Source organism: Stegostoma tigrinum, chromosome 7, assembly GCF_030684315.1.
Source record: "Stegostoma tigrinum isolate sSteTig4 chromosome 7, sSteTig4.hap1, whole genome shotgun sequence".
Taxonomy (NCBI): Eukaryota; Metazoa; Chordata; class Chondrichthyes; order Orectolobiformes; family Stegostomatidae; genus Stegostoma; species Stegostoma tigrinum.
In genome coordinates, this window is record NC_081360.1 from 10,953,312 (window position 1) to 10,966,601 (window position 13,290).

General features: G+C 41.2%; 1 protein-coding gene across 4 annotated transcripts in view; it reads left to right on the plus strand.

Moving 5' to 3' along the window:
- Positions 1–13,290, plus strand: part of LOC125453945 (sperm-associated antigen 16 protein) — an 825,922-nt gene that overhangs the window by 494,368 nt on the left and 318,264 nt on the right. The gene's annotated exons all lie outside the window — the stretch shown is intronic.

Here is a 13,290-nt window from a genome sequence, read left to right on the forward strand (position 1 = left end):
GATATTGCTTCAGAGTTAACTATTGATAGGGTCATCTTCCCTGCTCTTCTTTGACATAGAGGATGAAATAACTCCACAGAGGCTGGTATTCCGTCATTAGGTGTCCCTTTTTTGCGCGTGAACTGTCCTTGACTTTAATACTGCCTCATTCAGAGCCAACTCTCAGAGTACCAGTACCTCTGATAATCACCTTTTTATCTGTCAGCCAAACTCTCTGATTGGATCAGATTAACAGCCCCATGCAAGGAAGTCATATTCTATTATGTCCAGCTAGCTGACCTCGTTACAATCACTACAGAGGGAAAAATAATCTTTGAGGTAAACATTTCATCCAAAACATGGAACTTGTAACACCCCAAACAAGAACCTCATCAAGTACTACACTACAAATGGCAACCTAGACTTTAGATCTGGTCTGGGGAACCCATAAACTTAATTATGACTTCAAGGTAAGAGTTGTACCTTTGAACCACAGATGAGTGAAATAACTGAAAAGGCCTGGCCTGATTCAGTGCCATCTTTAAAAATTGCTGCTAATTGAGTTAATAATTTCCTTTCATAATGAATGTCTGTAGCCATTTGACACCCTGCACATTTTTTTTAAATCTGTGCTTTTTGGCATAAGGAATGAAACTGGACTGAACACTCAGCATCAGCCTAGGACCAAAATAACCACTATAAACCCAACTACTGACTCGCCACATCCTCTTTGTCTGTGTATGGAGCTCAGTTGTGAGAACTGTCCCACAGATTAGTATGGAATAACCTGTCACATTCATATTCATGAAATCATGCCTCATGAAAATGGGTGGAATTTTCCCACTGTCAGTTAAAGTTAGAGTTTGTCAGGTGAGATGTATGTTGCCATGGTTTGGAACAACTTTGCTCACACTATCTCCTGGTCCTCATTAATTAAGCAACCACACTCCTTGGCACCCTTTGCTTAGAATTGCACCTCAGAAGAGGTAGATGTATTCACCAATGCAGATGTTCATGCCATTGGTGTAGGATGGTGGAGGATGGTGACTTGGTGGTTAAAACTGCTGCTTCACAGAACCAGGGACTCAGGTTCAATGCCACTCTCAGGCAACTGTCTGTATGAAGTTTGCACATTCTCCCCATGTCTGTGTGGGTTTCCTCAAGATGCTCTAGTTTCCTTCCACAGCCCAAAGCTGTGCTAGTTATGTGGATTGGCCATGGGAAAAGCAGGGTTTTAGAGATATGGTCTGGGGCGGGGGGTGAGTCTGGATACGTTGCTCTTCAGAGGGTTGGTGTGTACTTGATGGGCCAATTAGCTTGCTTCCACACTGTGTGGATTCTATGATTTATTTCAAGCCAAGCTGCACACCACTTCAGGCACTGCAAGGCAGAAACTGTCTCTCATACAATAATGTTCCATCATTTTCATTGAGGAAATGATCCAAAGAGTCAATTTATTTTACCACTTTGCTGACAGGAACCTGGAGGTGGTGGTGGATAAGGTGGTGGAAAGGAGGACTGACCTATTCCTGAAACCCACTAAAGGTGGCCACATACACTTCCAGAATCAGTGGCCTGAGTCAGTGCTGTGTCCCATGTTAAATGCAGTACACAGAACTGCAAGAAGAAGGTCAAATATTGTTTGCACTTTACTAGTGTTAAGTGCCACTATCTCTTCTCTGATACTTACCCTCACAAGGCCACCACTTATACTAGCTCTACGAATACACACAACTTTCAACAAGGCTCATAGATGATGATACTCATGATTGCATGCATCATGTCCACTCAACAACTCTTACCAATCTTTTCCCCCAAACTATTAACCATTCCTGCCCTTTTATACTCACTTACTGGGATGACTTCACCATCTCTCCTAGTCCTGCATCACCACTGCTACTGTTTTTCCTTCCACATCCATCGTATTCAATCCCTCCCTTTCTCTCATTCCAGGAAAAAAAAACAAGCCTACACCCAGACTGAGAGGGACAAGACAAACAAAGGAGTGACAACATAAGGCTCCTCATAGTATATGAGTAGAAAATACTCAAATTGGCCACAGAAGAGCACAACTGCTATGAGCAGGTGGGGAGATGTCACTAGTGAAGCAATACAATATTGTGCTATGCTCTACTGCCCTCCCATTAATGCCTTAGTGAAGCCTTGGAGAGTGCACTGCAAGGCTTTCAATTACATCCTCTGCTAAATCAGAGACTTTCACCTCGGTGAGCACTTTGTCTAGATTTGACTCAGGAGCATAATCTTGTGAGCACATCACTGGTATGTCTGTGCATCTGATTGTGGAATAAATGTCATAGGTCTCTGTCACCCAGAGGACTGTTAGAAACCTGGAAAACACTCAGCAACAGGAAGAATTCAATTCTATGATCTCAGCTATTAAAATTTTGTCAAAATGCACAGATAGGCACAGAGACTGGACAAAGGTTTGCCAGAGTCAGTTTAGTATACTGAATCAAAGTGCATTTACTGTCTCCTTGGGGCGGGCCGGGTACCACCACGGAAACCCAGATCCAGCATATTCAGTGTCTGTCAGCCATATGCATGAACCTACATTTCAGCCATTGGTGGTAAGTATTAAGGGCAATGAGAGACAAAGGAGACCAACCTTACTCCAAGTGTCCAAGTTTCACAGAAGCAGAGGGTGTGCCAGCAGCCTTCAAGTGGAGGAGGAGCCAAACATAGGCTTCCTAAGACATTCTTTTCAGGATATTCAGAAGTACCTGTTTCTCCTGAGCTGTGGTGCCAAAGTGCCAGATACCCTCCATATGGGCAGAATACTCACAGCCGGCCTGGGCCCTCTCAGCCCAAAAGCTTCAGAGGACAAATGTTCGAGTCTTCTGGGTCAACAAGGCCATCTACAAAACAGCTGTTATTTACCTCACCTGACAGATGTCAATCCTGCACTTAGTAGGAAGGAGGGGAAGAAAAAAGCTTAGTGAAAATATATAACTGGCACGTAACTGACATACACTTCACAAAATCACAGAACTGTTTCCCTCCAGTGTTCTGTACATTAATTTCAGATTTCCAACATTCTCAGCTTTTTGCTTTTATTGTAAGTTGAAGAGCAATTTGGAGATCTTTGGACATAGAAAATATTCCCCTTCATATTTTATCTCTATTGTATTAAATATAACAAAACTGTAAGTATATTCAATATGCATATTTATGATGCCTTTCTAAATAATATTGAACAAAAATAAATTTCTGCCCACATTAATTAATTTTAAAAGGGAATGCTTCACCTAGGATTTAACATTTTGATTTGATTTGATTTATTGTTGTCATATGTACCTAGGTACAGCGAAAATCTTTGTTTTGTATGCAGTTTGGACAGATAATAACATACAAGGACATACAGATCATAGAAATTTCTGAAAAGCTCAGCAGGTCTAGCAGCATCTGTGGAAACATTTCAGGTTGAGTGACCCTACCTCAGAGCTGCTAGATTTATTTAGGATATCTGGTCGGGGTGGACAAGTTGGACCGAAAGGTCTGCTTACATGCTGTACAGTTCTATGATTCAATGACTGTATAAGCGTGCCAAACTTGGAGAAACTTTCAAGCTGGTCCATTCAAATGTAGGTGAAATTTTAGTTATTTACTATTTCATTTATTACTGGCAAACAATTTCTCTAGCACGGAAAATTAAAATTGATAATGTGGAGTCTCATTCCATCATAATGTAATTCATGTTGGAGAGTTTGAAAATCTCCCTTTTTATCACTCTTATAATCTTTCTTTCCTTCAGTTTATTTCATTTTATGTATGTAATCTGAATCTAGAATCATAGAATCCCTACACTACAAAAGGAGGCCATTGGGGCCATCAAGTCCACACCAACCCTCTGAAGAGCACCCACCCAAACTTAGCCCCTATCATATCCCCACAACCCCATAGATACTATGGTTAATCCACCTTAGCCTACACATTTCTAAACACTACAGACAATTTACCCATGGCCAGTCCACCTAACCTGCACATCTTTGGACTGTGAGAGGAAACCAGAGACCAGCGGAAACCCGTGCAGACTCAGGGAAAACATGCAAACTCCAAACAGACTGCCACCCAAGGCTGGAATCGAACCCGAGCCTCTGGCATTGTGAGGTAACAGTACTGCCCTAAAATTTAATTTAATTTTATTTCCTGGTATATACTTGCTAGTTTTGACTCTGTGAGTTTAATTTTAGTATGGAAAAGCCTATGGGTTTGAATGTGAGTAGGTGTGTTTAAAATTGGCAAAACTCTCAAGCCTTAGAAAGCTAGTTCTAATCTGATGATTTTTATGTTTGGAGCACATTAGGCTGTGTGTATACAAGTCCTTCAGTTCAGGGAGATTATTAATTTCCATATGATCAATTAGAGTAATTAGCAGTTGAGGGAACTGAAGCAATCTCAGGTAAATATATCAATAAATACTCAGTGTCCACAGTTACTTTCCTACTTGCTAGTGGCAGAAGGTTCAGATTACAATTCACTACATCCTGGGGTTTTATTGCATTACTGAAGAATGTTGCTCACGTTGTTTCAAATGGACCTCAGATGGAGAACAAATACGAGCAGTAAGAAGAACAGCAATAGCATTCATAGCAGCCTTCTGCTCATAGATTTGCAATTGGCAGCAGAAAGATAGGCAATGGAGGGGTTCAACAGAGAAATGACCAGGAAAGAGATGGCTAACAGAAAGATGAAGATCATAGATTCCTATAGTGCAGAAACAGACCATTCAGCCCATTGAGTCCACGCCAACCTTTTGAAGATCATCCCACCCAGACCCATCCCATCTCACCCCTGTATCCCTGCCTTTCCCATGACCAGTCCACCTAACCTACACAATTACCCAAGGCCAGAACTAAACCTAGTTCCTTTGTGATGTGAGACAGCAGTGCTAACCACTGAGCTGCTGTGATGCCCTATATAGGACAGAAATTTACAGTCCCAGCTTTTCCAGAATTGAATGTGTGGGCACACACGTGTGATTGTGTTTCCTTGCATGTAGGCGGTTGGTGGGAACTGAAAACCTCTATCAGAGTGTTTCCCTCCAACTATCCAGATATCCCCAATCCAGTAGTGATATAATTTAGCATGGGTGATGATGAGGGCAGCCTGCCAATTAATGACTACTGAAGAGCTAATTCTTCCCTTAATGAATTCTTATAGCCTTTCTCAAATGGGATACTCCCCCATTGGTCTGTCCTTCCAACATGCTCATAATAATGGTCTAAAAATCACTTGACATGGATTGATTAACTCTGTGGGTACTGGCTTATTCAGAATAAATAAAATGTATCCGTGATATCAAGGGCAGCCATACTCAACTCACCTCTGGAGTTCAGCTCTTCTGTCCATGTATGGGCCAAACAGGTAATGAGACCAGGAGCTGAGTGGCCCTGGCAGAACCCAAACTGGGTCTCAGTGCACAGGTTATTGCTGAGCAAGGGTTGCTTTATAGTGCTGTGATGACACCTCCTATCAATTTACTAATGATCGAAAGTAAACTAATGACATGGTACTTCAGTAGGTTGAATTTGTCCTGATTTTTGTGTACAGGATGAATCAGCAATTTTCCACATTGTCAGGTAGATACCAATGTTGTAACTATACTGGAATATCTTGGCTAGGAGCACAGCAAGTTCTGAAGCAGAAGTCTTACACTATTTTAGAAATTTTGTGGGGACCAACAGCTTTTACAGTTTCCAGCAACTTCAGATATTTTTTAATATCACATGGAGTGAATCAAATTAGTTAGAGCATAGCACCTGTGATGCTGAAGATTCTGGAGGAGGCTAAGGTGGATCATCCGCTCAGCACTTGCAAATGCTTCAACTTTATATTTTGCATTGATGAGCTGGAATCCCCCAGCATTGATGATAGATATTTGTAGAGCCTACTCTGGAACTGAGTTGTTTAGTTGTCCACCAACATTCACTAATGGAAGTGGCAGGACTGTACACCTTAGATCTGATCCATTGGTTGAATTATTTAGCTTTGTCTGTCACTTGCTGCTGAAGCTAATTGGACTGCAAGCAGCCCAGTGTTGTACATTCACCTGCTTTATGCCTCATTTTTAGATATTGTTTTTGGTGCTGCTGACATGTCTTCCATTGTTCATTGGTAAACCAGAACTGATTCCTTGAATTGATGATACTGTGAAAGAGTTCTCTCAGCACTTACTGCAAACCCAAACTGATGGCAAAGTCCTTTAGGTTCCAAGCCAGTTTTGGTGATGGACAATGAAGTCTTGTACTCAGAGTACATTGTGAGCCCTTGCCACCATCAATGTTTTCTCCATGTTGTTCAGCATAGAGTGCTGATTCATCAAGCCATTGATGGGGGTATACATGATAATCAGCAGTAGGTTTCCTCACCTATTTATGACCTGATGTCATAAGCTTTTATCAGGCCCAGAGTCAATGTTGACCAGTCCTAGGGCACCTCCCTCCCAACTATGTACCACTGTGCTGCCACCTCTGCTGGGACTGTCCTGCTGTTGGGGGGTGAGCTACCCAGGGATAGTGATAGCCTTGTCTAGGACATTGCGTGCTAGGAATGTTTCCATGAGTCTCACTATCTCAGGATGTGCCTTGACTCATCTGTCAGACAGTTTTGGTTCTAGTCCCTGGATGTTGGCAAGGAAGATCTTGCAGTTGTCAGGGCTGAGACAGCCATTCTCATTTCCTGTATGTAGATCAATGACAGGTAGTCTGTCCACTTTCATTCCTTTTCATTTGCCAAAAACTTCTTTTAATTTTCCAGTTACCCAACATCTGTAGTTTTTTTGTTCCTCTTTCTTCATAAAGCTTTCCCTCTGCAACCTTTTTTACAGGTTTCCACTTAAGAAGCGTCTTACCTATTTGTCTTTTTCTAGCTAGGCTCAACAAGTTTCTTTGTTCATTTGCCCTCCATATCAATTCATCGTCATTACTTTTCCTGTTCAAATATGCATTTCAAAGATATTTAGCAAAATTTGTAACACTGTTATTAAAAGACCCAAGCCTCACATCTATACAAAACAACATACCAAATTATCACAATCTTTTTGAGTTGCTGAGCTGACTTGCTAATAACTGTCTCTTCTGACCAAATAAAGTCATCCCCATTGCAATTCGTGTTCTCATCTCTTCTTGCTTCTTCAAGCTGCATATATTATGATCCCTAAGTATTTGAAGTATTGCACTTGTTCAAGTTTCCTTCTTTAAATAAGTGAACAGTTTCTGGCAATTTTGAGATAAACATCACTTTGGTTTACTCAATGTTATTCATTGCAAAGTTCATGCCTGCCGTTAGCGTATCTGCTGGTTCTTACAATTCTTCTTCTGTGTTTGTACCAGTGCTCTCACATCTGCAAGTCTGATGATGTCATCCTTCGAACTCCCCCAACTCATCTTTATATCTTTCCAAAAATGTAGTGCCCAAGGCTGCATCATTCATAGAGTTTCATCTCAGTTTCTTTGTTGTTCAACTTCATGCTCCTGTGTATAAAGACCAGGGTACTTTATGTCTTTTAACCACTAACTCAAATAACTGCCAGTCATAATTTGAACATGTATTCTCTTCACTGCCCTGTTAAAGTTGTTCTCTATTTTATACTTCTCTCTCCATTCATTTGTCCAAAATGTATCACTTCAGACTTCACAGTGTTAAATTTCATTAGCCATTCATCTGCCATTCCACCAGCCTGCAGTATTTAGAAACATAGAAGATAGGAGCAGGAGGTGGCCATTCGGCACTTCAAACCTGCTCCACCATTCTTCATGATCATGGCTGATCATCCAATTCAATAGCCTAATCCTGCTTTCTCTTCATAACCTTTATCCCATTTGCCCCATGTGCTTTATCTAGCTGCCTCTTGAATACATTCAATGTTTTGGCATTAACTACTTCCTGTGGTAATGAATTCCACAGGCTCACCACTCTTTGGGTCAAGAAATGTCTCCTCATCTCCGTCCTAAATAGTCAACCCCGGATCCTCAGTCTGTGACCCCTGGTTCTGGACACACCCTCCCTGCATCTATCTTGTCTAGTACTGTTAGAATTTTATAAGTCTCTATGAGATCATCGCGTCTGCCCCCCACCGCCACCCCCCATTCGCCTGAGCTCTAACTAAAACAATTCCAATTTAGCCAATCTCTCCTCATATGTCAGAAGATTATTACTATCCAACTCACAGTTTACAATGTTTCCAATTTTGTATCACATACAACCTTTGCAAATAACACTATGTACATCCAAGTTTTGGCCACTATTTATGAAAAAACAGCACTGCAAATATAGATTCCCACTAGAAACTTTCAGCCCTCCCCAAGTCAAAAAGACAATTGTTCACCACTATTCATTTTCCTATCACTCCGCCAACATTGTAACCACACAGCCAATGTCCCTTTTCTTTCATTCTTTGGTGCTACGTGTTAAGACGACTTCTACCATGTTTGATGATGGAAGTGAAAACATAATTTGTTGGGACCAGTGGAAAGACATTTACAGGGTGGGCGAATGGTTGTGGGAGCATTTTCTTGTCAGTGGCAATGGGATGGAAGTGAAGGGAAAGAGTGGCCATTGCATTTCCTGGTGTATCCTCTAATACAACATAAATGAACCTAAATTTGTAAAAGACATTCCAGCTACTCTGGAACATGCAAGCTGCGTGGATACATCACCCACGTCCTTTTGTTCTTCCTTTTCCCGCTCCCCTTGTTGCTCCTGAGGGTCTATGCCTTGCTGCTGTTCAGTGTAACGTAGACTACGATAAACTATGACCTTCTAGAACCACCAACTATTGCATATTGCTAGTGCCTCCAGATCTGCTTAGTCATCTGAAGTGATATTCAAGGTTTTGATGGCCTGTTCAATCTTGCGGTTACAAAACATTCACTACCTTGTTGCTGATCCCCTTGGGATTTTTTTAGACATATGTCATCCCCAATCGTGCAATGGGTATCCTCATCATCCTAGCAGCCACCCTTTAATGCAGCGGAATGGGTCACTTGCACATTTGTGCATAAGTATTTTTATTGGTTGCATAAGCTGCATGTGATGACGTGGAAAGTCTAATGGTTACAGAATGTGCCTGCTTGATTTTGTTACGTCCATGCGACCACATGTGTGCAGTTGATGATGTCACATACCTGTAGGAAGCAGAGTTGAGTACCTACACATTGATGGAAAAGTTGATGTCATTGATATCCCGGACAACCAATACACCAGTCCCCTGACTTATGCATTTGTCAGCAGCCAGCTAGAAGACTATAGTCTGCTTGCATCAGCTACCTGAAGGATCTGAAGGCAGATATGTTGATGGCGGTGTTAGGCTTGGCAGTGACTAGTTACCAGGTCTAGCATTCAGCAGATATTCTTCTAGGATGCTGCAGATATCTGTCACAAACTGACTTGACAGTCTGAATTTCCTGAGGCATTAATGTTCAAACAGGTCAAGGAATCAAGGTACAGTGGCTCAGTGGTTGGCACAGTGGCTCAGTGGTTAGCACACTGCTGCCTCCCTGCACCAGGGACCTGAGTTCAATTCCACCCTCAGGCAGCTGTCTGTGGCGTTTGCACATTCGCCCTCATGTCTGCATGGGTTTCCTTTGGGTGCTCTGGTTTCCTCCCACAGTCCAAAGATGTTTAGGTCTGGTGGATTGGTAATTTTAAATTGCCCACAGTATCCAAGGACATGCAAGCTAGGTGAATTAGGCTTGGGAAATGCAGGGTTATAAGGATGGGGCATTGGGTGAGGTGGATGGGATGCTGTTTGGAGGAGAGGTGTGGACTCGATGGGCTGATTGACCTGCCAGATTCTATGATTCTATGAAGTCCACAACGGATAAGCACAGATAGTGACCATAGAATCACGGAAGAATTATAATGCAGAAGGTGGCCATTCCACAGATCATACCTGCACTGGCTCTCCAATGAGCATCATGACTTGGTGCCAATCTCCTGCCTTCTTTCCCATGATTTTGTAGATATTGTTTTAAATAATCATCGAATTGCCCTCTTGAATGTCTTAATTGAACCTGCATCCACCATACTTCCAGGCAGTGCATTTCAGATCTAAACAACTAATTGTGTGAAAAGTTTTTTTCTTGCATCTCATTTGCTTCTTTGGCAAAGTGTTACCCATCTGTACTCTTTTTTTCTTCATCCTTTTATGAGTAGAAACACTTTCTCCCTATATACTCCAGCCATCTCATGACTTGAAAACTTCTACTAGATCTTCTCGAAGCCTTCTTTTCTCCAAGGAGAACAGTCCCAACTTCTCTAATCTATTCTCATAACTGATGTTCCTCATCTTTAGGACCATTCGTAAAAATCTGTTCTGCACTGTCTCCAGAACATTCACATCCATCTAATAGTACATACACGGTATTCCATCTGAGGCTTAACAAGTCCCTGCTCCAAGAGGTGTCAAAAGATAAAGAGCTAAAAACAGAATTTATCAAATTGTTTTACAGAAACACATATACACATGCTCTTGTTCAACTACAAAGCCTTACATTTTTTATTATGTTACTCCTATATGGAGTAATTTATGTGACTTTAACAGAAGTAACAGCAGGCTGTTACATCTCTGCTATGACTGTTGCACTTAGGCAGTCCCTTGGGATCAAGGATGACTTGCTTTCTCCCCAGTTAAATGAGCGCTGAGATGAATGAGAAGTCCAATGTGTGATCTCCAAGCTTTGTCACATGACAAGCAGTTGGTACTCAAAGGGTTGGGCAGATGGGATGTTTGAAAGTTTGTGAATTCTCCCTGACACCTCAACTTTAGCTTTTTATGTTTGCAGCAAAATCTGTCACTGTGTTTGGTGCCTTCCTGAGTAAACATTCTACATTCTGTTCAGACAAAAGCCAAAGACTCCCATGAGTTGAAAGTACTTCATGTCTTCAGTGATGCTTTGAGGGCATCTGTAAAGTGTTTGTTTTGTTCTTCTGGGAGTCTCCTGTCATGATCAAGTTCAGAGAAGACATTCCTACTCAGCAAGCTGACTTCGAGTGATTCAAGTCTCATTGAAGGGTCTGTTGGCTTGTGACTGGATTTTGTTTTGGTTGTATCTGCTTTCAGAGGAGATGATGGTACAATGACAATGTCTTTAGCTAACTAATCCAGAGACTGAAGTCAATGGCCTGGTATATGAGTTCAAATCCCATCATTATAGCCGATGAAATTTACATTTGGTTCATAAAATCTGCAATTGAAAGCTAGCCTCAGCAATGGCAGTCATTAAATGATGAAGGGTTGATGAACTTTAGAGGAAAAAATTTGTATATCCTTTCCCAATCCGGCTCACATGTGGCTCCAGACCTGTAATAATGTGTTTATCTAAACTGGCCTCCGAAATGGTCCAGCAAGCTATTCGGTAAAATGGAAAGCTGCTTTTTCAAAACTAAAAAATTTACAAAACAAATCGCTGCATTTTTGAAAGAAAGCTATTGGAATTCATTGTGAGTTCTGTTTACACTGTTGCTTTGCAAGCAACAGCAAAGGTAAGATGCCTGGCACTGAGGTGTGTGTGCAGATGGAGATTTGAAAAGCAACAGAATGCTGATTGGTTTCTGCTCTCATGACCAATTGTGTCCACTGGAGTTCATTAATTGATTGTTGGGCAGCTAAACAGCTATTGTTAGTGAATGATATAGAGGCAAAAGGGAAGGAGCCTGATAACTCAGTTGGCAAAACTGTAGGCAGAAGGTCTGGAAGAAGTAGGCTGTGTCAGTTGTATCTCTACAGTAAAAGTAATCACATACTGAAGACTGCCACTTATTTTCTCTTACCAACCCCTGTAAGCTGTTGCCTTTACACAGCTGCTTAAACACTTTACAATTAGTGTACCAATCACCAATGCAACTGATGAAGAAGCAAAAGAATCAAAAAAAGGGATTGGAAATCAGAACGCCATATGAAGCAAAAGACATATCTCATCAAACCAGAATTATGTAAATGAGTAAACCATGAACATTGTGTACTTAATTAAATCCATTAACTTTTGTGATGACCCTGAGAATAGTGGGACTTGAGTATCAGTACACTTTCTCATTGAGTTGTAGCATTGTCTACGTTTTTTTAAGAAGTGCTTGTAAGAATCACATTCAGTAGTTCCTTCAAATATGATTGATTGATTGTTGTCACACGTACCAAGATACAGTGAAAAGTGTTGTTTTGCATACTTATACCAACAGATCGTACCATACAAAGTGCATCAGGGTAGGAGAACTGAGTGTAGATTACAGTGTTTTACCTGTTGTTGCCATGATAACATCGTATATGCTGTGGTTTGATGGGGTCTTATTTTGAAACTTAATTGCTCCATTCTACGATGTTATATTATCCAATGATTTGTCCTTGGCTACAAGTTGCCTTTATCTGGGTGATAACATCTTTCAGTATTTCTGTTTTTCAGTTTCCAATGTAATGTGATTTAGCCATCAATATTATTATTCAGATTTCCAACATCCATAATATTTTGCTTTTGTATCAAATGGATATTTTCTTCAACTGACAGGTTCATAATGTCAGAGTGAGGAGTGGGCTATGATTTTGAGGATGCATGAGATTATGGCACTATTGAGATCTGTCATGACTTGTTTCGTTCATTAAACCACATTCTGCAAGGAACACAGGAGTGTGCCCTGCTGCTGAACCCCTCATCTCCCTCTAGTCATGGCTTCTTTGTATCAACTGCAGGTTTCTCCATCCCATTGCTAAGCAACAGTATCTTGCTTCTCATCACAGCACAAACAGTAGGCATCACTGAAAAATGAAGCTTTGCCTTTGACTACGTGGCATTCATTCGGCAATTTTCTTCATCTTTCCTCCCAAGCCCGTTCAAGTTGAATGTTCAAGTTACTTTAAATAAGTGGCATTGAGATGATGTTGTCCATTTAAATTCATATAACAGCATTAATTTTAAAGGGGAGGCCAAAATGCCTGGAGGTTTTCTTCTGAGACCGATAAACCTAAAATTACATTTAAATCTGGGACTCCTCTGTCTCACAATTCAACTCAAGGCAAGCCTGACCAGAGGATGAGATGTCATACCTCAATCTCTCTCAGGCCCCCAAATTATTAGTGTAGAAGAAACTGAGCAGTAAAATTATGGAGGTGGCTGCCCTCTACTTCCATCTGTACTTCCACATGCTCTCTGATTGTCACCTCACTGCACCTGCCACGGCCTCCCAAATCCCTGATTCCCAGTTTATCAAAATATTCAAAATGGGACCTACATTTTGCAATGACGATCCTTTACTCTAATTGGTTGAAGGCCTTCTGCTCCTTTCACGCATGCAAGAGAT